Below are 24,562 nucleotides of genomic sequence, written 5' to 3'. Positions count from 1 at the left end.
ATGAAATCTTTCCAAAACCACCCAGTCCTGCCCCCCAAATCTGCCTGCATGCCTCATTGGCAGGAGCCAGGTCACATGCTGATTTCTAACCCATTCTCTGGCAAGTGGGATCAGCTTACCATAATCAGTGTATCCACTGACCTATATTGGAGCTTTTTATACTCAACTATTTTGCAGTTATGTTTTAGTTGTCCAATCATAACTGAGGTGTTTTCACTTTATCAGCAAGTGAGTACAAATATGTTAAATTTAGCTGAAAATATATGAGATACCCATCTAGCTCCCATCTGCTTGGCTGCAGAGTTCTCCTTCCCAAACATACCTGGAACACACACAATGCCCTAGCTGCATATAATGTCCACACATGTTTCCTCCAAAATAAAGCTCTTGTACTCATACCATAGTCTTAGGGTCTGCTTCTTGGAAAGTGTCTATGAATTCCAGAGTCTTTTGGCAAGATGGAGTCATAGGTAGATGAAGACTGTGCCTCCTCAAACAACCAAAAGAAGGACAACAATAAATTTAAAAACAACCAGAACTGCCAGAAAATCAAACTGTATGGATGTCCAACAACCAAGGAGTTAAAGAGAAAATATATAACCAAACTGGTAGAAGGGGCATAGATGGGCAGCCAGGTGAAGATTCACCTCACAGCAAGGCAGCGGATGGAAAACTGGGACAGGCAAGGCAGATTGGGGGAAGCAGCAGCTGGCAGAGTGGTCAGGGTGGTGGCAGGCAGAGTGGATGGTCCCATATTTGCGTGCAGATAAGCCAGAAGAAACAACTAGGGAGTGAGACAAACCATGCAACCCAAAGATCCAGCACAGGGAAATAAATCCTCAAAACCTCTAACTGAAAAAAACTTGTGAAGGTTGAGGTGGCAGGAGAAACTTCCAGCCTCACAGGAGAGTTCATCGGAAAGACCCACAGGGTCTTTCCGATGAACTTGAAACCACCCACCCAGGAATCAGCAACAGAAGGGCCCAGTTTGCTTGTGAGTAGTAGAGGAAGAGATTGAAAGCTGGCAGAGAGCTGAATGAGAGGCATTGTTCCCTCTCAGACCCTTCCACCACATACGGTGCCACAACACAGCAACGTGGGACCTACTGAATTGCCCCAACCTGCTGAATACCTAAAGCTCCACCCTTGATACATAAAAAGTGTGCTGAGACCAAAAAAAAAAAATTGCCCAAATGAAAGAATAGATCAAATCTCCAAAAATAGAACTAAACCCAAAGAGACAGACAACTCAATAGAATGTGTTGAGTATGGTCACAAAATAGAGAAAAAACTAAAAGCTATAAAAAGTGAAATAAAGGAAATATACTGAGAACCAAGAGTGAAGGGGAGGAAACTGGGACTCAAATCAACCATCTGGAGAAGAAGAAAGAAATAAACATTATCCAGAATAAAATGAAGAAACAAGAATTTTTAAAAATGAGGAGAGGCTTAGGAACCTCTAGAACAACTTTCAACATTCCAACATCAGAATCATAGGAGCACCAGAAGGCAAAGAGGAAGAGCAAGAAATGGAAAATTTATTTGAAAATGTGGTGAAGGAGAAATTTCCCAACCTGGCTAAGGAAATAGACTTCCAGGAAGTCCAGGAAGCTCAGAGAGTCCCAAAGAAGTTGGACCCAAGGAAGCACACACCAAGGCACATCAGAATTACATTACCCAAGGGTGAGAGGAAGATGGCGGTGGAGTAGGACAAAGAATTTCACTTCCCTCTACTCGCTGGAGAAAAATCATGGCTGATTGGCGGAGGACCACAGCGGAGACTCAACAGGGACCCAGCATATAGGAAGGCAGGACCCCAGAAAGTGTAGCAGACACTGAATGACCAGAGGTTGAGGAGAGGAGATGACTGCAGATCAACAAGGTACGAGGGAACAGCGCAGAGGCTGCAGGCCCTCCGCCTGGCCGTGCAAGGGCCCTGGCCGGGCCACCCCAGTCTCTGAGAGCCGAGGGCGGGCAACAACAACCCTAGTTAGGGAGAGAACTAGTCACTGACACCCTCCCTAACCAGCAAGGCACAGATTGGAAAATACCAGGAGAGATCGGTTTGCCTGTAGTGGCAGAGAGAGGAGTGGGCATTGGGAAGCAAGCCAGAGAGCTCTGATAACCCTTGGAGTCAGGCTGTGGTTGCCCCTGCGTTCCCAGTAGTGCGGGACCTTAGCCGTTGCTCCCACATCTCCAGGAGCTTTCGGATACTGGCAGAACCCTGGAAGAGTGCCTGACTGACAGTCTCCGTGGTTCCCAGTAGTGTGGGACTTGAGCCAGCACCCCCACAGTCTCAGGGAGCTGCAGACTACTGGCAGGGCCCCTGGAAGAGCACCAGTGGCCAGATCCCTCCCCACCCAGCTGGGCGCAGACTGAGAAGCACCGGGAGTCAGGCTGTGGTTGCTGGCTTGGGAAACTGAGAGTCGCTGGTGCATTCCTTTGTCCAGGTAGCTCGGACCTGAGCTGGAATTCCCACAGTCTCGGGCAGCTGTGGGCTACTGGCAGGGCCCCAGGAAGAGCGTTAGTTGCCAGCTCCCTCCCTACCCAGCCAGCTCAGACTGAGAAGCACTGGGAGTCAGGCTGTGGCTGCCAGCTTGGAAGAATTGTGAGTCGCCCTGTGTGTGCAGCCACAGCACTGGGAAAGGTCCAAGCCTAAGCCTTCGAAACAGGAAAGCCTGGCTGGGAGCCTGCGCACTCACGCCAGGCCAGGGCTGGGAGCCTGGGGAAAAACAGCTCTCAGTTGGGTGAAGGAGAGTGGTGCCAGTCTGGATCTTGGGAGGGCACTGGCGAGACCAGCTGAGTTCATCCAGACAAGAGAAAGGCCACATTAATAGCCCCTCAGGCTCCTGCAGCCAGTGAGACTAGAAGAAAAGGTTTGAGGAGCTGGAAATCAACAAGAGAAGTAGGTAAAAGGGGAGAACACCAAGATACCTGCAGGAAATTGCACCACTGAAATTCACAGGCATCCTACCACAGAAGTTCACACCAAAAACCAGGGAACCTAAACAGATCAATTTAAGAAGCTGAGGCCAACAAGAAGAGCAACACAAATAATGGGAAGACAAAGAAACAATCCCCAAATGAAAAAAAAGGAGAAAGTCTCAGAAAGAATGTTAGATGAAAGAGAGGCAAGTCAACTATCAGATATGGAATTCATAGCACTGGTTATCAGGAAATTCAAAGAGCTTACAATGAGCTACCAGAAACTACAGGGGAGCTACAATGAACTCTCTGCAAACTATAACAACATGAAAAAGGAAATAGAAACCATCAGCAAAGGCCAAGAGGAAATGAAGAATACAATTTTTGAACTGAAGAACACACTAGAAGGTATGAAGAGTAGGATAGATGAGGCAGAAGTTCGGATTAGCTAGTTGGAGGACAGAGAAGAAAGAATCTCCCAGAAAGAGAAAGAAAGAGAAAAGCGGCTTAGAAAGAATGAAGAGGGATTAAGAGAAATGCAAGACAACATGAAACATAATAATATCCGAATAATAGGAATACCAGAAGGAGAGGAAGAAGAACAAGGGATAGAGAACCTAATTGAAAGAGTAATAACGGAAAATTATCCTAAGTTGAGGAAAGATAAAGTCATATGAATCCAGAAATCACAGAGAGTCCCAAGCAGGGGGAACCCAAAGAGTCCTACTGTGAGACGCATCATTATTAAAATGGCAAACCTCCAAGACAAAGACAGAATCCTAAAGGAAGCACAGGAGAAAAAAGAAGGAACATACAAGGGGGTCCCAATAAGGTTGGCTACTGACTTCTCAATGGAAACATTCCACGCAAGAAGAGAATGGCAAGAAATATTCCAAGTAATGAGAAACAGAGGCCTACAACCAAGGCTACTTTACCCAGCAAGGCTCTCATTCAAGATAGAAGGCCACATAAAGAGCTTCTAAGACAAAAGAAGTCTAAAAGAATATGCCTCCACCAAACCAGCTCTACAAGAAATACTAAAAGGACTGCTTTAAGGAAAGGAAGGAAAAAAGAGAGACAGAGAGGAACTGTGGTACAAAAATGGCAATGAATAAGTGCCTATCAATAATAACCTTAAATGTAAATGGATTAAATGCTCCAATCAAAAGACATACAATAGCTGAATAAATAAGAAAGCATGACCCACACATATGCTGCCTACAAGAAACCCACCTCAGGTCAAAAGACCACCACAGACTAAAAGTGAAAGGATGGAAACAAATTTTCCAAGCAAATGGACAAGAAAAAAAAGCTGGGGTAGCAATTCTCATATCAGACAAAATAGACTTCAAAAAAAAAAAAGGGCCATGAAGAGAGACCCAGAAGGTCACTTCATGGTACTCAAGGGAAGAATCCACCAAGAAGACATTAACAACGTAAATACATATGAACCCAACATAGGAGCACCCAAATATATAACGAAAATCCTAGAGGACCTCAAGAAAAATATTGACAGCAACACAATTATAGTAGGGGATTTTAACACAGCACTGTCAAAATGGACAGATCTTCCAAACAAAATATCAACAAAGATATAGTGGCATTAAACAACACCCTAGATGAAATGCACTTGACTGATATATATAGAGCTCTTCATCCCAAAGTAGCTAAATACACATTCTTCTCAAATGCACATGGAACATTTTCAAAGATATATCATATGATAGGACACAAAATGAGACTCAACAAATATAGGAAAATTGAAATCATACCAAGCATTTTCTCTCATTACAAGGGACTGAAATTGGAAACCAACCCCACAGGAAAAAGCCCAAACAACCAAAAGCATGGAGAGTGAATGGTATGCTACTGAACAACGAATGGGTCAAGATTGAACATAGGGAAGAAATCAAAAAGTGTCTGGAAACAAATGAAAATGAACTCACAACAACCCAAAACTTATGGGACACAGTGAAGGCAGTACTGAGAGGGAAGTTCTTAGCAATACAGCCTTACCCAAAGAAGATACAAACATTTCAAACAAACAACCTAACCCAACGCCTGCAAGAACTCGAGGAACAACAACAAAGACAGCCTAGAGGAAGTAGAAGGAAGGAAATAACCAAGATCAGAGCAGAATTAAATGACATAGAGACTAAAAGCAGAAATCTAAGGAACAATGAATCCAGAAGCTGTTTTTTGAAAATATAAGCAAAATCAACAACGCTTTATGTATTCTCAACAAGAAAAGAAGAGAGAGGATCCAAATAAACACAATCAGAAATGAAAGAGGAGAGATTACAACTGATACCACAGAAATATAAAGGATTGTAAGGAATTACTATGCAAAACTGCATGCCAATAAATTTGAAAACCTAGGTGAAATGGACAGATTTCTAGAAAAATATAATCTTCCAAAACTCAATGAAAAAAGAAGCAGAAAAGCTGAACAGGCCAATAACAGCAAATGAAATTAGAAGCGGTAATCAAAAAACTCCCATTGCACAAAAGCCCTGGACCAGATGGTTTCACAGGAGAATTCTACAAAGCATTTAAGGAAGAGCTAACCCCTATTCTTCACAGACTATTCCAATAAATCCAAAAGGAGGAAAAACTCCCCAACTCTTTTTATGAAGCCAGCATCACCCTAATTCCAAAGCCAGATAGAGACACAACAAAGAAAGAAAACTACAGGCCAATATAACTGATGAACATAGACACTAAAATCCTCAATAAAATATTGGCAAATCGCATCCAACAATACATCAAAAAGATCATACACCACAACCCAGTGGGATTCATCCCAGGGATGCAAGGATGGTTCAATATTTGGAAATCCGTAAATGTAATACACCATATAAACAAAACAAACACAAAAACCACATGATCATATCAATAGATGCAGAAAAAGCTTTTGATGTGGTACAACACCCATTTATGGTAAAGATACTCAGTAAAATGGGAATAGAGGGAGCATTCCTCAATATAATAAAGGCCATATATGAAGGACCTACAGCCAACATCATACTCAATGGGCAAAAACTAAAATCTTTTCCACTAAGATCAGGAACAGGACAAGGTTGTCCACTTTCACCACTTCTATTCAATATAGTATTAGAAGTTCTAGCCACAGTGATCAGACAAGAAAAGGAAATAAAAGGCATCCAAGTCGGAAAGGAGGAAACAAAACTTTCATTGTTTGCAGATGACATGATTGTGTACATGGAAAATCCTATAGCCTCTACAAAAAAACTGCTCGAACTAATAAATGAATCTGGCAAAACAGTGGGATATAAAGTCAATATCCAGAAATCAAAGGCATTTTTGTATAACAACAATGCAGCAGCAGAAGCAGAAATCAAGAAAAAAATCCCATTCGATATAGTAAAAACAAAAATAAAATATCAGGAAATAAACTTAACCAAGGAGGTACAAGACCTGTATGTAGAAAACTACACAACACTCAAGGAAGAAATCAAGGAAGACACAAACAAATGGAAACATATACCATGCTCATGGATTGAAAGAATTAACATCATCAAAATGTCCATACTACCCAAAGCAATGAACAGATTCAATGCAATACCTATTAAAGTACCAATGGCATATTTCACAGACATAGAGCAAACACTTCAAAAATTTATATGGAACCACAAAGGACGGCGAATAGCAGCTGCAATGTTGAGAAAGAAGAACAAAGTAGGAGGGATTACAATACCTGATATCAAACTCTATTACAAGGCCACTGTAATCAAAACAGCCTGGTACTGGCATAAAAACCGGCACATAGACCAATGGAATAGAACAGAGAGCCCAGAAATAAACCCAAATCTCTGCACCCAATTAATATTCAACAAAGGGGGCAATAAGATAAAATGTAGTAAAGATAGCCTTTTCAACAAATGGTGTTGGGAGAACTGGACAGCTACATGCAAAAAAATGAAACTCGAGCACCAACTTACACCATGCCCCAAAATAAATTCAAAGTGGATAAATGACTCTCGTATAAGCCGGGAAACCATTAAAGCCCTAGAGGAGAGCATTGACAAAAAAATCTCAGATATTCCAGGCAGCAATATTTTTACTGATACGTCCCCTAGAGCAAGGGACATAAAGGAAAGAATAAACAAACGGGATCTCATCAAAATAAAAAGCTTCTGGGCAGCTAAAGAAAACAATATTAAAATAAAAAGAAAACCAACTGTATGGGAAAACATATTTGCCAATGATACCTCAGACAAAGTTTAATCTCCAAAATATACAAAGAACTCACATGAGTTCACTCTAATGAGACAACTAACCCAATTAAAAAATGGGCGAAGTACTTGAACAGACACTTCTCCAAGGAGGACATACAGAGGATCCAGAGACACATGAAAAGATGCTCGATATCACTAGCTATCAGAGAGATGCAAATTAAAACCACAATGAGATACCACTTTATACCAGTCAGAATGGCTATCATAAGCAAAGAAACAAACAACAAGTGTTGGAGAGGTCATGGGGAAAAGGGGACTCTAGTTCACTGTTGGTGGGATTGCAGACTGGTACAACCATTATGCAAAACAGTATGGAATTTTCTAAGAAAGCTAGAAATGAACGTGCCTTTTGACCCAGCAATTCCACTATTACGAGTGTATCTTAAGAACCCTGAAATACCAATCGAAAAGAACCTATGCACCCCGATGTTCATATTAGCACAATTCACGATAGCCAAGAGTTGGAAGCGACCTAGATGCCCATAACAAATGAGTGGATCAAAAAACAATGGTACATATATACAATGGAATTCTATGCTGCAGAAAGGAAGGAGGAGCTTCTACCCTTTGCAACATCATGAATGGAACTGGAGAACATTATGTTGAGTGAAAGAAGCCAGGTGGTGAAAGACAAATACCATATGATCTCACCTTTAACAGAAATCTAAACAACAAAACAAACAAGCAAGGAAAATATGACCAATGACACTCAAATATGGAACAGGCTGACAGGGTTCAAAGAGGCGAGGGGAGAGAGTCATAGTGGAAAAGGGGAGGGATTCACATGAACAAGTATAAAGGACACATGGACAATAATTAATGTGGGGGAAGGAAATGGGAGGTGGGGACACTGGGTGGGCACAGGGCAGAGAATATAAAACAGAAAACTGTACTTGAATAAGAATTAAATAAATAAATAAATAAGCAATACCTAATGTCAAACTGTATTACAAGGCCACTGTAATCAAAACAGCCTGGTACTGGCATAAAAACAGGCACATAGACCAATGGAATAGAACAGAGAGCTCAGAAATAAACCCAAATCTCTGCACTCAATTAATATTCGACAAAGGGGGCAATAACATAATATGAAATAAAGACAGCCTTTTCAACAAATGGTGTTGGGAGACAGCTACATACAAAAAATGGAACTTGAGCACCAAAATACACCATGCCCCAAAATAAATCCAAGGTGGATAAAAGACTTAAATATAAGCCGGGAAATCTTTAAAACCCTAGAGGAGAACATTGGCAGGAAAATCTCAGATATTTCGCGCAGCAATATTTTTACTGCTATGTCCCCTACAGCAAGGGACATAAAGGAAAGAATAAACAAATGGGATCTCATCAAAATTAAATGCTTCTGCATGGCTAAGGAAAACAGTATCAAGATAAAAAGAGAAGCAACAGTTTGAGAAAACATATTTGCCAATGATACGTCAGACAAAGGTTTAATCTCCAATATATACAAAGAACTCACTTGACTCCACTCAAAGAAGATGAGCAACCCAATTAAAAAAATGGCAAAGGACTTGAACAGACACTTCTCCAAGGAGGACATACAGAGGATCCAGAGACACATGAAAAGATGCTCGATATCACTAGCTATCAGAGAGATGCAAATTAAAACCACAATGAGAAACCACTTTACACCAGTCAGAATGGCTATCATAAACAAAGAAACAAACAACAAGTGCTGGAGATTTTGTGTGGAAAAGGTGGCCCTAGTTCACTGTTGGTGGGATTGCAGACTGGTACAACCATTATGGAAAACAGAAATTACTTCCTGGAATTTTCTAAGAAAAGTAAAAGTCAACGTGCCTTTTGACCCAGCAATTCCACTATTAGGAGTATATCCTATGAACCCTGAAACACCAATCGAAAAGAACCTATGCACCCCGATGTTCATAGCAGCACAATTCATGATAGCCAAGAGTTGGAAGCAACCTAGATGCCCATCGGTAAATAACTGGATGAAAAAGCTATGGTACATTTACATAATGGAATTCTATGCTGCAGAAAGGAAGAAGGAGCTGCTACCTTTTGCAACATCATGAATGGAACTGGAGAACATTATGTTGAGTGAAAGAAGCCAGGTGGTGAAAGACAAATACCATATGATCTCACCTTTAACAGGAATCTAAACAACAAAACAAACAAGCAAGCAAAATATGACCAATGACACTCAAATGAGGAACACGCTGACAGGGTCCAGAGGGGAGAGGGGAGAGAAGCATAGGGGAAAAGGGGATGGACTCACATGAACATGTATAAAGGACACATGTACAGTAACTAAGGGTGGGGGTCGGAAATGGGAGGGAGGTGGGGAGTACTGGCTGGGGGATGGGCAGGGCTGGGAATATAAGACAGAAAACTGTACTTGAAGAAGAATTAAATTAAAAATGATAAAAAATTCTTATAATTTTGAAGTAAAGGTGGAGGTGGTATAACAAATTGGAGACCAAGATCGCTGCATGTATGTGTTCAGGAGGTGGGTGAGGAGGTACTGAGGTAAGGTTTGAAAGGCATAGACTATGCAACAGCCGTATGACACATTGCAGGTGAAACAATAAACTTGTGACTTTGATACCTCTAGAGAAAACACAAAAGAACAGCAGAATAAGCTAGATAATGGGGTCCCGAAAAAACAAAAGATAATGGTATATTTAATAACATCCAGAATCAAGAAAACTCTAAAAAGGAGATGTACATTTGGGGATTGATGTGTATAGTGTGACTGCTGTCCTAAAGAGCTTGAAGTGTCTACATCAAGCAAGAGTCCTAGGAAATGTTCTTAGCTCCATCCCAACTCTTGAGACTTTATTATGCCATAAGGACAGAATTAAGTCAGATAAAATGAAATGCTGAATTAGTTAGTTATACATGACAGTGGAATCAACATGCAAGAATATAGAGGAGAGACATTGCTGCAGATCAGATGAGATGGAGTAGAGAGCTGCCAAAAAATATGGGAGGCACATAGACAGGTCAAGAGGAAAAGGAGTTGGAGGAGGGTATTCCAGGAGGTAGGGAGGAGAATAGTAAAGGAGCTACCTAAGAGGTCACAAATAAACCAGTTGGGCTGGAATGGAGAGTTCTGCCAGAAAGATGGGGATGAATAAGGTCAAAGCCATGCTGTGGTCCCTAAATGCTCAGGAATAAATAATGAGTTAGACTATCAGTGTAGTGAGTAGTCATTCTGGAGAGAGAATTTTAGGTGGTCCAGTGATGGTTTTTCTCTTAATTAATGTGATCACTTGAGAGCAAAGAGAAGTAAACTAAAACTAACGTCCCCCCCAAAAAGAATTACATTACCCAAGATTAAAGATAAGGAGAGAATCTTAAAAGCAGCAAGAGAAAAGGAGACAATTACCTACAAAGGAGTTCCCTCTAGACTATCAGCAAATTTCTTGAAAGAAACCTTGCAGGCAAAAAAACCTTGCAACCCTTTTCCCAACCTTGCTGGAAAAAAGTATTCTGAGTCATGAAAGGCAAGGACCTCCAACCCACTCTATCCAGCAAAGCTATCATTTAGAATGGAAGGGCAGATAAAGTGCTCCCCAGGTAAAGCCAAGTTAAAGGAGTTCATCATCAGCAAGCCCTTATTATATGAAATGTTAAAGGGACTTATCTTAGAAAAAGAAGATAAAAAATATGAACAGTAAAGTGGCAACAAACTCATACCTATCAACACTGTACCTTAAAAAAATAACCAAAAACAAACTAAGCAAACAACCAGAACAAGAACAGAATCACAGAAATGGAGGTCATATGGAGGGTTATCAGTGGGGAGTGTGGGGTGGAGATGAGGGTAGAGGTATAGGAAACAAGAAACCTAAAGGGTAGGTAGGAAATAGATGGAGGGGGGGTGTTAAGAATAGTATGGTAAATATAGAAGCCAAAGAACTTATATGTACAACCCATGGACATGAACTAAGTCGGAGAATGAATGCTCATGGGAGGGGGTACAGGGTGACAGGGAATAAAGAGGAAAAAACAAAATGAGACAGCTGTAGAAGCATAATCAATAAAATGTATTTTAAAAAAGAATATGCCATATTTTGCCATGTATAATATGCACTTTTTGGCCTAAGGTTTTGAGAGAAGAATAAGGGTGCACATTATACATAATACTAATTCTGTATCTATATAAATGCTTTTAATTATTTTATTTATGCTTGCTCATTAGAAGTGTAACTCTAGAAAGCAACAATGATATCCATATGCAAAATAGTACCCTGGAATATGATTATCGATTTCATTTCTAAATATAAATAAATAAAACATTGAATTAAAAAATGAAAAACAAAGATTTAGAGAGATTACAGAGGATACAGGGATACATGAAGAAATGCTCAATATCGCTTGCTATCAGAGAGATGCAAATTAAAACCACAATGAGATACCACTTTACTCCAGTCAGAATTGCCATCATAAACAAAGCAATAAACAACAAATGTTGGAGAGGGTGTGAGGAAAAGGGGACTCTGGTCCACTGTTGGTGGGATTGCAGACTGGTACAACCATTATGGAAAACAGTATGGAATTTTCTCAGAAAACTAAAATTGGACTTGCCTTTTGACCCAGCAATTCCACTGCTACGATTGTATCCTAAGAACCCTAAAACACCAATCCCAAACAACATATGCACCCCAATGTTCATAGCAGCACAATTTACAATAGCCAAGAGTTGGAAGCAACCTAGGTGCCCATCAGTAAATGAATGGATCAAAAAACTATGGTACATATACACAATGGAATTCTATGCCACAGAAAGAAAGAAGGAGTGCATACCTTTTGCAACAGCACAGATGGAACTGGAAAGCATTATGCTGAGTGAAATAAGCCAGGTGTTGAAGGACAAATACCATTGACAAATGATCTCACCTTTAGCAGGAAGCTAAACAACAAAACAAACAAGCAAGCAAAATATAACCAAAGACACTGAAATAGAGAACAGGCTGACAGTGGCCAGAGGGGAGAGGGGAGGAAATTTCAGGGGAAATAGAGGAGGTATTTAGAGGAACATATATAAAGGATATATGGACAACAACTGAGAAGGGTGGAAATGGGAGGGAGGTGGGGAGCACGGGGTGGTGGTGGACTGGGATGGGAGTTGGGGACAGAAAACTGTACTTGAAGAATAATTAAATAAAAAATTAATAAAAAAAGATTTAGAGAGATTATGTGTCCTCATTAGGCAACACAGTTTCCATATTGAGTTTTCAATCACAAATCTTTTGAATTGAAATGTAGTGTTCCTGGCCTTATACCTGGAAAACTCCAATAAACAAACTAGAAGTGCAAACTGAGGAACAGAAAATCCCACTTGTATCTCCATGTTGTGAATTATTTTTTATAGTGATGCTGAAAATTCCCCAAATGATGGAATCCAAAATCCACATGGGTGTGACATTTTTACTTCCATCAGGATTTATCCAGCAGTGAGTCATGTAAATAAATGTCACACTCAGAAAGAGGGAACAGAGGAAACTGAAACATGATGGTATAGTGGCAATATGTCTCCAGGATTGATGCCATGCTCAATTTCAGATACTAAAGAGACCCGCTGATGTAAAATTTTCACATGCAAATTTTCCCCACCTGCCTTCCCTGAAACACTATTCTACACAATACTAATGGGATGTTTTGAATTTTAAAAAGCAGTGGGGACATGGGTTGTGTACAGTGATGCTTGTCACAGTGAACCTCAATGCACAGCAGCACAATAAAGGTTCTGAGATTTGTAGAATGAAAAACCTGGTTATAGGGTAATGTCCATTCAAATATTCACAAAAACCTTGAAGGACTACTGCTCCCAGGTACTGTGTGGAAACAAGCAAAGATAAGAGGTTTTTTTTTTTTCATCTTGTAGTTCAGGTTCATAGAGATATCTATACCCCAGACTTTCTATTTCATAAAGCAAAGATTCAGAGGTCAAAGGAGAATTCACTGGTGATTTTTACAGCCCACCAACGTAGGTCAGGCTGTCCCCAGGTTAGAAATTGAATGAGAAATTCAGACAAAAGAAGTACCTCTATCCAGTATTTTTTTTAGCAAAAAAAGTGTATAACTCATGTATATAGGTTAGCAAAATAGAACCACAGATAAAGATTAGATGAGTTGCTCAAATCTCAAAGAGTTGCTTTTTGGTGTGTTACAAAATTTATTGAGCAACTACTACATGTTAGGCAGTAGTCACTGAATGAACAAGGATGTATAAAATATTGCCTTAGGTTGGGAATACACAGAAGCAGATCCTTAAACAAGGAGTCAAGCACAAGTAGCTTAGTTAGAAGATGACGCTAAGTAATAACTTGAGTTGTGGAAAAGTGAGACAGGGAAGGAAGGCAATCTGTACAGGGTGCTTGACTGAGCAGCTTTGCTGTGACATTCTTAGAGACAACATAGAACATGTACTTTAGTGTCATTACTCATGAAGAGCAAAGGGAGCTGGGCACCTCACCACCAAATCTCCACTGTTCTGTTTTGAGGGCTGATTCTGAGCATGGGGGAAAGGGATCCCAATGCTGAAGCAGATGCTCCTGGGAACAGAGAGCTGCAGGCATTTACAGAAGGCACCCCTGCTCTGCAGACATTGAGTGCTCAGAGGAGGGTGTGACCATGACAGCTACAGATAGAGAATAATGCTATGTAGGAAAGAAGAGGTCTTGGAAAAGCAATGGGGTCTCTACAGGGATTGAGACCAGAAATAGTCCAGAGATCTAGGGTCTGTTACAGGTTTCCAGCTGACTGCATCTTACCACAGGTTTTCTTGGACTCTGACCTCCTCTTCTCATACTGAGGCATTTTAGCCACGATCAGTGTTTGTATAAATTACTTCCCCCTGAGTTCACTGGTGCAAAACACTGTCCTGATAGGCAAGAACTGTTCTTGCCACTGGTCTAGGACAAATTGCACCTTCTGTGTGTTTGGTTCTCTGTCTCACAGGGCCAGTGGAGTATCCTGGTAAAGGTTGTGGGTCTGGCTTGGACTGTGGGTCACTCATCATAGAGTGCTCTTGTGCAAACGGGAAGAATGCTTACCTTAGAGTAGCAGCACACTTTCAGATGCATCTGGTATAAGACCTCTTGATAACACCTCTTCTATATAACAAAATTACACTCAGTAATCATTTGGTAATAATCAGAACTAGTAATTATTTTCTTGACATTTCTTTAGTTCTAAACTGAATATTTAAACCATAAGAAGAAATTTCAATTTATTTTTAATTATATTTCATTGATTATGCTATTACAGTTGTCCCAATTTTTTCCCCTTTGCCTCCTTCCTACCAGGATTCTCCACTCCATCAGGCAATCCCCACACCTTTGTTCATATCCATGGGTCATGTATATAAGTTATTTGGCTTCCCCATTTCTTATACTTTGCTTTACATACTCATAACTGTTCTGTAACTACTAATTAGTTCTTTTTAATCCCTTAACATTTTTGCCTATTCCCCCAACCTCCCTTCTTATCTGGCTGCCACTAAATTGTTCTCATTATCTATGACTCTTTTTCTGTTCTTGTTTGCTTAGTTTGCTTTTTAGATTCAGCTGTTGATACACATTTATTTATTGCAATTTAATTATTTATAGATTTGATCTTATATACATCCCCTTTTTAAAAAAGAGGATTTTTAAAAACCTTTTTAAAAAAGGTTTTATTTATTTATTTTTAGAGAGAGGAGAAGGGTGAGAGAAAGAGAGGAAGAGAAACATCAATCTGTGGTTGCCTCTTTCATGTTCCCCACTGGGGATCTGGCCTGCAACCCAGACATTTACCTTGACTGGGAATTGAACTGGCAACCCTTTGGTTTGCAACCCATGCTCAATCCATCAAATTACACCAGCCAGGGCTACATAAGTCCCTTTAAATTTCATATAATAGTGTGGTAATGATAAACTCCTTTAGTTTTTTTCTTTTTAATCTGGGGAGCTCTTTATATGCCCTTCAATTCTAAATGATAGCTTTGCTGAGTAGAGTAATCTTCATTGCAGGTCCTTGCTTCTCATCACTTTGAATTTTCCTTGCCAATTCCTTATTTTTTCTATTTTTATTGATGTTCAAAAACAGTCGTCACCATTTTTCCCACCACCACTATCCCCTGCCCTACTCACAGCCACCTCCATCTTCAATACCACTTTTCCTTGGCTCCATACATGGGTCCCTCAATCAGGTTCATTTATGTCCCTTTCCCTTCTTTTCCATGTTATTTCCCTCTCCCCTCCCCTCTGGTTACCAGTTAGTTTATTGACTATTTCAATGTCTCTGGCTATATTTTGCTTGATGGCTTGTTTTGTTAACTAGGTTCTGCTTATAGATGAGATCACATGGTATTTGTCTTTCAGTGCTTGGCTTACTTCACTTAGCACAATTCTTTCAAGATCCATCCATGGTGTCACAAAGGGTAGGAGCTCCTTTCTTTCTGCTGTGTAGTATTTGACTGTGTAAATGTACCATAGTTCATTGATCTACTCATTTACCATTAGGCAGCTTGGCTATCGTAAATGTGCTGCTATGAACACTAGGGAGCATAGGTTCTTTTGAACTAGTGTCTCAGGATTCTAAGAGTATAAACCCAGCACTGGAAATTCTGGGTGAAAAGGCAATTCCATTTCTAGTTTCTTAAGGAAATTCCATACTGTTTTCCACAGAGGCTGCAGAGGTTTGCATTCCCACCAAGAGTGCACTAGGGTCCCCTTTTCTAAACAACCCCACTAGCACTTTTTGTTTGTTGGTTTGTTTATGATGGCCACTCTAACCTGTGTGAAGTGGCAGCTCATTGTGGTTTTAATTTGCATCTCTCTGATGGTTAGTGAAACTGAGCATGCTTTCACATGTCTCTGGGCCCTCTGTATGTCCTCCTTGGAGAAGTCCGTTCAGGACCTTTGCTCATTTTTAATTGGATTGTTTGTCTTTCTGGTGTGGAGTGATATGAGTTCTTTCTATGTTTTGGAGATCAAACCCTTGTCTGAGATATCATTGGCAAATATGTTTTTCCATACAGTTGTTTCATTTTGCTAATGTTTTCTTTTGTCATGTAAAAGCTTTTTATTTTTATGGAGTCCAATTTGTTTATTCTTTCCATTATTACTCTTGCTCCAGGGGACACATCAGTGAAAATATTACTGCATACACTATCTGAGATTTTCCTGCCTATGTTCTCCTCTAGGAGTTTTGTGGTGTTATTACTTATTTTTAAGTCTTTTATCTTGAGTTTATTTTTTATGTGCTGTAAGTTGATGCTCAAGTTTCATTTTTTTGCATGTAGCTGTCCAGCTCTCCCAACACCGTTTGTTGAAGAGGCTATTTGGATTCCATATTATGTTTCTGCCCCCTTTGTCGAATATTAATTGACCATAGGGACTTAGGTTTTTTCCTGGGCTCTCTAGTCTGTTCCATTGATCTATATGTCTGCTTTTATGCCAGTATCAGGCTGTTTTGATTACCGTGATGTCAGGTATGGTGATCTCATGTACTTGATTCTTCTTTCTCAAAATTGCTGCAGCTATTCGGGGTCATTTATGGTTTCATATAAATTTTTGATGTCTTTGTTCCATGTCTGTGAAATATGCCACTGGTATTTTAATAGGGATTGCACTGAATCTATAAATTGCTTTGAGTAGTATAGACATTTTGATGATGTTAATTCTTCCATTCCATGAACATGGTATATGATTCCACTTGTTTGTGTCTTCTTTGATTTCTTTTTTCAGTGTTGTGCAGTTTTCTGAGTACAGGTCTTTTACTTCCTTAGTTAGGTTTATTCCTAGGTATTTTGTTTTTCTTGTTGGTATATCAAATGGGATTATTTTTCTGATTTCTGTTTCTGATATTTCAGGGTTGGTGTACAAAAATGCCTTTGATTTTTAAATACTGAATTTGTATCCCACGGTTTTGCCAAATTCATTTATTGGATCAAGTAGTTTTTTTGGTAGAGTCTGTGGGATTTTATATGTACACTATCATGTTACCTGCAAAAAATGTTTTACTTCCTACTTTTCAGTTTGGATTGTTTTATTTCTTCTTTTTGTCTGATTGTGGTAGCTAGGACTTTTGATTAGAAGTGGTGAAAGTGGACAACCTTGTCTTGTTCCTGATCTTAGTGGGAAAGCTCTAAGTTTTGCCCATTGAGTAGAATGTTAGCTGTAGGTCTCTTGCATATGTCCCTCATTTTGTCGAGGAATGCTCCCTCTATTCCCACTTTGCTGAGTGTTTTTATCATAAATGGGTGCTGTACTTATTATCAAATGCTTTTTCTCCATCTGTTTATATGATTGTGCGATTTTTGTCTTTGCTTTTGTTTATGTGATATATTACATTTATTAACTTGTGAATATTGTACCATCCCCACATCCTTGGGGTGAATCTCAGTTGATCATGGTTTATGATCTTTTTAATGTATTGCTGAATGCAGTTTGACAATATTTTGTTGAAAATTTTAGCATTTATGATCATCAGCAATGTGACCTGAGGTTTTTTTTTCTCTGTTGTGATTTTATCTGATTTTGGAATTAGGATGATGGTGGCTTCATAAAAAGAGTTTAGGAGTCTTTCATCATCTTGGATTTTTTTTTTGTAAACTCTGTGAAAGATAGGAGTAACTCTTCCTTAGGTTTTTTTGTCAAATTTTCCTATGAAACTATCCAGTCCAGTGCTTTTGTGTGCTGGGAATTTTTGATTACTACTTCAATTTTATTAGCTGTTATTGGTCCATTCAGGCTTTCTGCTTCTTCTTCAGCTTTGGAAGATTGTATTTTTCTAGAATTTTGTCCCTTTCACCCAGCTTTTCAAATTTCTTCACATATTGTTCTTTGTAGTAATTTCTTACAATTCTTTGTATTTCTGTGGTATCAGTTGTAATATCTCATCTTTCATTTCTGATAGTGTTTATTTGGGTACTGTCTCTTTTTTCTTGATGAGTCTGCTTAAAGAATTGCCCATTTGGTTTATCTTTTCAAAGAAAAATCTGAATTTATTGATCCTTAGAATTGTTTCTTTAGTCTCTGTATTATTTAATTCTGGTCTGATCTTGGTTATTTCCTTCCTTCTACTTGCTCTGGGTTGTTTTTATTGTTGTTCCTCAAGTTCTTATAGGTGTAAGTTTAGTTTGTTTATTTGAAATATTTCTATCTTTTCTAGGTAGGCCTGTATCACTATGAATTTCCCTCTCAGGACTGCTTTCATTGTGTCCTGTAAGTTTTGGGTTGTTGTGAGTTCATTTTCATTTGTTTCCAGAAGCTTTTTAATTTCTTCCTTGATTTCATTCTTGCCCCACTCATTGTTTAATAACATAGTATTCAATCTCCATGATTTTTTTGTGTTTTTGAGTGTTTTCCTTGGGTTTGGTTTCTAGTTTTAGTTCTTTGTGGTCTGGGAAAATGCATGGTGTGATTGCAATTTCTTGAATTTGTTGAGGCTTGTTTTGTGCCTTATCATGTGGTCTATCTTTGAAATGTTCCATGTGCATTTTATTTTATTTTTTTCCAATTTTTTTATTTAATTATTTTTCAAGTACAGTTTTCTGTCTATTACTCCCATCCCATCCCACCCCCCATCCTCCCCCCTCCCTCCCATTTCCACCCTTCCATGTGCATTTTAAAAAATGAGTATTTAGTTTCTTCAGGATGAAAATTTCTATATATGTCAGTTCAGTCCATTTGATCTAGGGCATTGTTCAATGCCACAATATCCTTGTTAATATTTGTTTGGAAGATCTATTCATTTTTGACAGTGGGCTTAAAATCCCCTAGTATAAATAAAATCCCCTAGAAAGATAATCAATATCTTCCTTGAGGTCCTGCAAAATTTTCCTTATGTATTTAGGTGCTCTTATGTTGGGTGCATATATCTTTTCGGTGGATTCTTCTCTTGGGTATTATGAGGTGACCTTCTGGGTCTCTTTCTGTGGTCTTTGTTTTGAAATCTATTTTGTCAGATATAAGTATTGCTATTTCAGTTTTTTCCCTCTGTTTCGTTGCATGGAATATTTTTTTCAGCCCTTCACTTCAGTCTATGTAGGTCTTTTGTCTTGAGGTGGGTCTCTTGCGAGCAGCATATGTGTTGGTCATGTCTTCTTATCCATTCGGCTATTCTGTTTTGATTGGAACATTTAATCCATTTACATTTAAGGTTATTATTGATAGGTATTTACTCATTGTGATTCTACTTTCTTTTTTAAAATTTAATTCTTGTTCAAGTAGAGTTTTCTGTCTTGTATTCCCAGCCCTGCCCTCCCCACCAGTGCTCCCTACGTCCCTCCCATTTCTGCCCCACAACTTAGTTATTGTCCATGTGTCCTTTATACTTGTTCATGTGAGTCCTTCCCCTTTTCCCCTGTGATTATCTCCCCTCTCCCCTCTGGACCCTGTCAGCACGTTCTGTATGTCAGTGTCTTTGGTCACGTTTTGCCAGCTTGTTTGTTTTGTTGTTTAGATTCCTGTTAAAGGTGAGATCATATGGTATTTGTCTTTCACCATTTCGCTTATTTAACTCAGAATAGAGCTTTTCAGTTCCATCCATGATGTTGCAAAGTGTAGGAGCTCCTTTTTCCTTGATGCAGCATAGAATTCCATTGTGTAAATGTACCATAGTTTTTTGATCCAGTCAATTATCAATGGCCATCTATGTTGCTTCCAACTCTTGGCTATCATGAAGTGTGCTGCTATGAACATTGGGGTGCATAGGTTCTTTTCTATTGGTTCTTCAGGGCTCTTAGGAAATACTCCTAACAGTGGAATTGCTGGGTCAAAAGGGACGTTCATTTTTAGTTTTCTTAGAAAATTCCATACTGTTTTCCATAGTAGTTGTCCCACCAACAGTGAACTAGAGTCCCCTTTTCCCCATGACCTCTCCAACACTTGTTGTTTGTTTCTTTGTTTATGAAAGCCATTCTGACTGGTGTAAAGTGGTATCTCATTGTGGTTTTAATTTGCATCTCTCTGATAGCTAGTGATATCGAGCATCTTTTCATGTGTCTCTGGATCCTCTGTATATCCTCCTTGGAGAAGTGTCTGTTAAAGTCCTTTGCTCACTTTTTTTTAAAGTGGTCCATATTTGAGCTGTTTTATTTTATTTTTTAAATTTATATAATTATTTTTCAAGTACAGTTTTCTGTCTATTACTCCCATCCCATCCCACCCCCTGTGCTCCGTCTCCCTCCCATTTCCACCTTTCTCAGGTGTGGTCCATGTATCCTTTATATATGTTCCTCTAAATACATCCTCTATTTCTCCTGAAGTTCCCTCCCCTCTTCCCTCTGGTCACTGTCAGCCTGTTCTCTATTTCAGTGTCTTTGGTTATGTTTTGCTGCTTGTTTGTTTTGTTGTTTAGCTTCCTGCTAAAGGTGAGATCATATGGTATTTGTCCTTCAACACCTGGCTTATTTCACTCAGCATGATGCTTTCCAGTTCCATTTGTGCTGTTGCAAAAGGTATGCACTCCTTCTTTCTTTCTGTGGCATAGAATTCCATTGTGTATATGTACCATAGTTTTTTGATCCATTCATTTACTGACAGGAACCTAGGTTGCTTCCAACTCTCGGCTATTGTAAATTGTGCTGCTATGAACATTGGGGTGCATATGTTGTTTGGGATTGGTGTTTTAGGGTTCTTAGGATACAATCGTAGCAGTGGAATTGCTGGGTCAAAAGGCAAGTCCAATTTTAGTTTTCTGAGAAAATTCCATACTGTTTTCCATAATGGTTGTACCAGCCTGCAATTCACCAACAGTGGACCAGAGTCCCCTTTTCCCCACACCCTCTCCAACATTTGTTGTTTATTGCTTTGTTTATGATGGCCATTCTGACTGAAGTAAAGTGGCATCTCATTGTGGTTTTAATTTGCATCTCTCTGATAGCAAGCAATATTGAGCATCTCTTCATGTGTCTCTGGATCCTCTGTATGTCCTCCTTGCAGAAGTGTCTGTTCAAGTCCTTTTATAATTGGTTTAGTTGTCTTCTTAGAGTGATGTCATGTGAGTTCTTTATATATTTTGGAGATTAAAGCTTTGTCTGAGGTATCATTGGCAAATATGTTTTCCCATAAAGTTGGTTGTCTTTTAATTTTAATACTGTTTTCTTTAGCCACGCAAAAGCTTTTTATTTTGATGAGATCCCATTTGTTTATTCTTTCCTTTATATTTCTTGCTCTAGGGGACATATCAGTAAAAATGTCACTGCATGAAATATCTGATATTTTCCTACCAATGTTCTCCTCTAGGACTTTAATTGTGTCACAGCTTATATTTAAGTCTTTTATCCACCTTGAATTAATTTTGATGTATGGTGTAAGTTGGTGCTTGAGTTTGATTTTTTTTTTGCAGGTAGCTGTCCAGTTTTCCCAACACCATTTGTTGAAAAGGCTATCTTTACCCCATTTTATGTTACTGACCCCTTTGTCAAATATTAATTGACTGTAGAGATTTGAGCTTATTTCTGGGCTCTCTGTTCTATTCCATTGGTGTATGTGCCCATTTTTATGCCAGTACCAGGCTGTTTTGATTACAGTGGCCTTGTAATATAGTTTGATATCAGGTATTGTGATCCCTCCTACTTTATTCTTCTTTCTCAAAATTGCACCTGCTATCGGGGTCATTTATGGTTCCATATAAATTTTTGAAGTGTTTGTTCTATATCTGTGAAATATGCTATTGGTACTTTAATAGGTATTGTATTAAAACTGTAGATTGCTTTGGGTAGTATGGACATTTTGATGATGTTAATTCTTCCAATCCATGAACAAGGTATGTTTCCATTTGTTTGTGTCTTCCTTGATTTCTTTCTTCAGTGTTGTGTAGTTTTCTGCATACAGGTCTTTTACCTCCTTGGTTAAGTTTATACTCAGACATTTTATTTTTGTTTTTGCTATATTGAATTGGATTTTTTTCTTGATTTTTGCTTCTGCTGATTCATTGTTGGTATAAAAAATGCGTTTGATTTTTGGATATTGACTTTGTATCCCACTGTTTTGTCAGATTCATTTATTCATTCAAGAAGTTTTTTGGTAGAGGCTATAGGATTTTTCATGTACACTATCATGTCATCTGCAAACAATGACAGCTTTGTTTCCTCCTTTCCAATTTGAATGCCTTTTATTTCCTTTTCTTGTCTGATTGCTGTGGCTAAAACTTCCAATACTATATTGAATAGAAGTGGTGAAAGTGGACAACCTTGTCTTGTTCCTGATCTTAGTGGAGAAGCTTTTAGGTTTTACCCATTGAGTATGATGTTGGCTGTAAGTTTTGCACATATGGCCTTTATTATATTCAGGAATGCTCCCTCTATTCCCATTTTTCTGAGTACCTTTATCATAAATGGGTGTTGTACCTTATCAAAAGCTTTTTCCTCATCTCTTAGTGGAAATAGACATTTCTAGAAGATAAGACAAATCTTCCTGATTGTGTGATCATGTGGCTTTTGTCTTGCCTTTTGTTTATGTGATGTTTTATATTTACTGATTTATGAATATTGAACCATCCTTACATCCCTGGGATGGATCCCACTTGGTTGTGTTGCATGATCTTTTTGATGTATTGTTGGATGCGATTTGCCAATATTTTATTGAGGATTTTAGCATCTATGTTTATCAGCGATATTGGCCTGAAGTTTCCTTTCTTTGTTTTGTCTCTATCTGGCTTTGGAATTAGGATGATGCTGGCTTCATAAAAAGGGTTGCAGAGTTTTTCGTCCTTCTGGAGTTTTTGGAATAGTCTGTGAGGAGTAGGGGTTAGTTCTTCCTTAAAAGCTTTGTAGAATTCTCCTGTGAAACCATCTGGTCCAGGGCATTTGTGTGATGAGAGTTTTTTGATTACTGCTTCAATTTCATTTGCTGTTATTGGCTTGTTCAGGTTTTCTGCTTCTTTTTCATTGAGTTTTGGGAGATTATATTTTTCTAGAAATGTGTCCATTTCACCTAGGTTTTCAAATTTCTTGGCATACTGCTCTGCATAGTAATTCCTTACAATTCTTTCTATTTATGTGGTATCACTTGTAACCTCTCGTCTTTCATTTCTGATTGTGTTTATTTGGGTCCTCTCTCTTCTTTTCTTGATGAGACTACTTAAAGGTTTGTCTATTTTGTTTATCTTTTCAAAAAACCAACTCCTGGATTCATTGATCCTTAGAATTGTGCTGTTAGTCTCTATGTCATTTAATTCTGCTCTGATCTTGGTATTTCCTTCCTTCTACTTGTTGTGGGCTGTCTTTGTTGTTGTTCCTCGATTTCTTGCAGGTGTCGGGTTAGGTTGTTTGTTTGAAATGTTTCTATCTTCTTTAGGTAAGCCTGTATTACCATGAACTTCCCCCTCAGTACTGCCTTCCTTGTGTCCCATAAGTTTTGGGTTGTTGTTAGTTCATTTTCATTTGTTTCCAGAAAGTTTTTCATTTTTTCCCTAATTTTAATCTTGACCCATTCATTGTTTAATAGCATATCATTCAGTCTCCATGATTTGGGGTGCTTTGAATTTTTTCTTTAGGGTTGTTTTCTAATTTCAGTCCCTTATGATCAGAGAAAATGCTTGGTATGATTTCAATTTTCTTGAGTTTGTTGAGGCTCGTTTTGTGTCCTATCATGTGGTCTATCTTTGAAAATGTTTCACGTGCATTTGAAAAGAATGTGTATTTAGCTTCTTTGGGATGAAGGGCCCTCTATATATATCAATTAGGTCCATTTCATCTAGAGTGTCATTTAATGCCACAATATCTTTGTTGATATTTTTTGGAAGATCTGTCCATTTTTGACAGTGTGGTGTTAAAATCCCCAACCCTAATTGTGTTGCTGTCTATATTTTTCTTGAGGTCCTCTAAGATTTTCTTTATATATTTAGGTGCTCCTATGTTGGGTGCACATATATTAATGATGTTAATGTCTTCTTGGTGGATTCTTCCCTTGAGTAATATCAAGTGACCCCTGGGTCTCTCTTTATGTCCCTGTTTTTTGAAATCTGTTTTGTCTGATATGAGAATTGCTTCCCTGGCTTTTTTTTTTCTTGTCCATTGGCTTGAAAAATTTGTTTCCATCCTTTCACTTTTAGTCTGTGATGGTCTTTTGACCTGAGGTGGGTCTCTTGTAGGCAGCATATGTGTGGGTCATGCTTTCTTATTCATTCAGCTATTCTATGTCTATTAATTGATGCATTTAATCCATTTACATTTAAGGTTATTTTTGAAAGGTACTTATTAATTGCCATTTGTGTACCTGTGTTCCTCTCCATCTCTCTCTTTACCTTCATTTTAGTAATTCTTGTAGAACTGAATTGGTGGAGGTATATTCTTTTAGACTTCTTTTGTCTTGGAAGTTCTTTATTTGGCCTTCTATCTTGATTGAGAGCCTTGCTGGGTAAAGTAGCCTTGGTTGTAGGTCTCTGTTTCTCAT

Source organism: Sturnira hondurensis, unplaced genomic scaffold (assembly GCF_014824575.4).
Source record: "Sturnira hondurensis isolate 20B ecotype Veracruz unplaced genomic scaffold, ASM1482457v3 Scaffold0009244, whole genome shotgun sequence".
NCBI classification, from domain to species: domain Eukaryota; kingdom Metazoa; phylum Chordata; class Mammalia; order Chiroptera; family Phyllostomidae; genus Sturnira; species Sturnira hondurensis.
This window is presented reverse-complemented; position numbering follows the sequence as displayed.